This window comes from Amaranthus tricolor, chromosome 11 (assembly GCF_026212465.1).
Source record: "Amaranthus tricolor cultivar Red isolate AtriRed21 chromosome 11, ASM2621246v1, whole genome shotgun sequence".
In the NCBI taxonomy this organism is placed as follows: Eukaryota; Viridiplantae; Streptophyta; class Magnoliopsida; order Caryophyllales; family Amaranthaceae; genus Amaranthus; species Amaranthus tricolor.
The window spans coordinates 909,617-913,510 of NC_080057.1; positions in this window are offsets into that span (position 1 = coordinate 909,617).

Genomic DNA, 3,894 nt, shown 5'->3' on the forward strand with positions numbered 1-3,894 from the left:
ATTCCCACTGATGAACAAGTAAGGAAGATTCTTAGGAGCCTTCCTCAAGATGAGCGCTGGAGGGCAGAGGTTACTGCTATACAAGAGTCCAAAGATTTTACAAAGTTTAATCTAGAGGAGCTGGCTAGTTCCCTAATGACACATGAATTGCATTTGGGAACAGCAGACAGTTCTAGGAACAAGGGACTGGCTCTGGCAGCGGGGGAACAGGACGAATCAGAATGTGATGAAGAAGAGGCTGCTTTGTTGGTACGAAAATTCAAGAAGTTCTTCAGGAACAGCAGGTATGCAAATCAAAGAAACAACAGAGAAAGAAGAACAAAAAATCTTGAATGCCACAAATGTGGAAGTACCGAACACTTCATCAAGGATTGCCCAACATGGAAGAATGAAAAGGGCAAGGGAAAGACAAGAGATTCAAGAAGACCGTTGAACAAAGAAAATTTTAACAAGACTGACTTTCGTAAGGCCATGATTGCTGCATGGGGAGAAGCTGAAAGTGAGAATGAAACTATTGTTCCCGAAGAAGAGGAGACAGCTAACCTATGTCTCATGGCTACACATAAAGGCAAGGAGAAGCAGGTCCAAGTGAGGGGGAACAGCTCATGGTATCTCGACAGTGGGTGTTCCAAGCATATGACGGGTGACAAATCTAAATTTCTCTCACTTGAAGCCTATGATGGGGGAACAGTAACCTTTGGTGACAATATGAAGGGTGAGATAATCGCCAAAGGAAAGGTTGGAAGGTCATGTTCCCACGCCATTGATAATGTATTTTTAGTCGAGAATTTGAAACACAACTTACTCAGCATTTCTCAATTTTTTGATAAGGGTAACTCTGTAAACTTTACTTCTGAAAAGTGCATTATTTCTAGGAATGACACTGGAGACATCATTCTTGAGGGAAACAGAAAAGGGAACACTTATGTAGTGGACCTGGACACTGTTCCCAAAGCTAGTCCAACGTGTCTAAGTGTTATAGAGGATGACCCTCTTCTTTGGCATAAGCGTCTAGGTCATGCTAGTTATTCATCGATTAATACATTAAGATCTAAAGACCTAGTTAGAGGACTACCATCTATAAAATTCCTTAAGGATGAAATATGTGATCCTTGTGCCAAAGGAAAACAAGTTAGGTCATCTTTTAAACCAAAGAATGTTGTGACCACCTCAAAAACGCTTGAATTATTACATATGGATTTGTGTGGACCTATGAGAATACAAAGCCGTAATGGCAAGAGATATGTGTTTGTTATTGTTGATGATTATAGTAGATTTACATGGACTTTATTTCTAGTTAGTAAAGATGAAGCCTTTAATGAGTTTGTTTCTTTCGCTAACAAAATACAAAAATCTACCAATAATCAAATTGTTCACATAAGGTCAGATCATGGTAAAGAATTTGAAAATTCAAGTTTTATGAGTTATTGCAATGAACATGGAATAAGTCACAATTTTTCCGCCCCTAGAACACCACAACAAAATGGTGTTGTAGAAAGGAAAAATAGAACTTTAGAAGAAATGGCTAGAACTATGTTAATTGCTAGTGGTTTACCTAGAAATTTTTGGGCCGAGGCTGTTAATACTGCATGTTATATTTTAAATAGAGTATTGATAAGACCAATCACTTCTAAGACACCCTATGAACTGTTTAAAGGTGTTAAACCAAATATTGCCTATTTTCGTGTGTTTGGATGCAAATGTTTTGTACATGTTAATGGAAAACGGAATATAGGTAAATTTGATGAAAGAAGTGATGAAGCAGTATTTCTTGGCTACTCATCTCAAAGTAAGGCATATAGAGTCTATAACAAAAGAACAATGGGTGTGGAAGAATCCGTTCACATAATTTTCGATGAAACTAACTTTTTGTCAAGTGAACAGGATACAAATAATTTTAAGATAGGTCTTGCAAATCTAGAGGAAGATGATGAAGAATTGAAAGTGCATGATCAAGAAACAGCTGGTGAACAGCCGGTTCCAGCAGAAGCAGAAAGTACTGATCAAGTTCAGGAACTGCCAGAACATCAGGAACAGCAGACTGTTCCCAATCCAGCTGTTCCCACAGATGAGCAGAACAATCCAGTAGCTGAACAGAATGTTAATCAAGCTGATGAACCAGAACATGCTACTGTTCCCACAAGAGATTTTGTGCCAAAACCTTGGAGATATCAAAAATACCATCCTCTTGATTTGATTGTAAGTGATTTGAATAAAGAAACACAAACTCGATCTCAAATGAGAAATTTTTGTGCACATTTTGCGTTCCTATCATCACTTGAACCCAAAAATCACGAAGAAGCTCTAAAGGATTCAGAATGGGTCATAGCCATGCAAGATGAATTGAACGAATTTGAAAGGAACAAAGTATGGCATTTAGAACCCAAACCAAAACACAAGAAGGTAATTGGTTTGAAATGGGTATTTCGAAACAAACTAGATGAGCATGGAATAATTGTAAGAAACAAAGCAAGGCTCGTGGTCAAAGGGTACAATCAACAAGAAGGTATTGATTATACTGAGACATTTGCTCCAGTAGCAAGGTTAGAAGCTATTAGAATTTTAATTTCTTTTGCTGCATTTATGAACTTTAAATTATATCAAATGGATGTGAAATGTGCTTTCTTGAATGGTTTTCTTGATGAAGAAGTTTTTGTTGAACAACCACCTGGCTTTGAGAATACCTCGTGTCTTGATCATGTCTATAAGCTTGATAAAGCTCTTTATGGGTTGAAACAAGTTCCAAGGCAATGGTATGAAAGACTATCAAAGTTTTTGATCCAAAATGACTTTATTAGAGGTAAAATTGATAAAACCTTATTCTTTAAGAATAAAGGTTCCAATATATTAGTTGTTCAAATATATGTTGATGATATTATTTTTGGTGCCACAAATGAATTGCTATGTAAAGAATTTGCTAACCTTATGAGCACTGAATTTGAAATGAGCATGATGGGAGAATTAAATTTCTTTCTTAGTTTGCAAATTAAACAAACTGCTAATGGTATCTTTATTCATCAACAAAAATATATAAAAGAACTTCTTAAGAAATATGGCTTGAATAACGCTAAAACCAACCATACACCCATGGCTACTAATGTAAGATTAGATGAAGATACAAATGGAACAAATATTGACCAAACTATGTATAGAGGCATGATTGGATCTTTATTATATCTCACTGCTAGTAAACCCGATATTGCATTTAGTGTTGGTCTATGTGCGAGATTTCAATCTAACCCTAAAGAATCACATCTAACTGCAGTGAAACGTATTTTGAGATATCTAAAGGGAACAGATGATTTATCATTATTTTATCCTAAAAGTGATGTCTTTGATTTGAAAGGCTTTAGTGATGCAGATTATGCATGAGATCTTGTTAATAGAAAAAGCACGTCAGGTATGGTACAATTTCTTGGCTTATGTTTAGTTTCGTGGAGTTCCAAGAAACAAAACACTGTTGCATTATCAACTGCTGAAGCTGAGTACGTAGCAGCAGCAGCTTGCTGTTCCCAAATGATATGGATAAAGCAGCAGCTAAGAGACTTTGGTATTAAGTATGCATGTGTTCCTATTTATTGCGATAATACCAGTGCCATATGCATATCCAAAGATCCAGTGCATCACTCACGAGTAAAGCACATCCATATTAGGCATCATTTTCTTAAGGATAATGTTGAAAATGAAAATATTATTGTTAAGCATGTAAACACTAATGAGCAAATAGCAGATATCATGACCAAACCGCTTCCAAGGGAACAGCATGAGAAAATGAGATTGGAACTTGGCATGATCAAGCTGCATTAAAGGAAGTGTCATATATGATTCTTAGAGACAAAATAAAAATTGAAAATGATCAATCAACCACAATAAACTTGATTGAAAGATCAATTA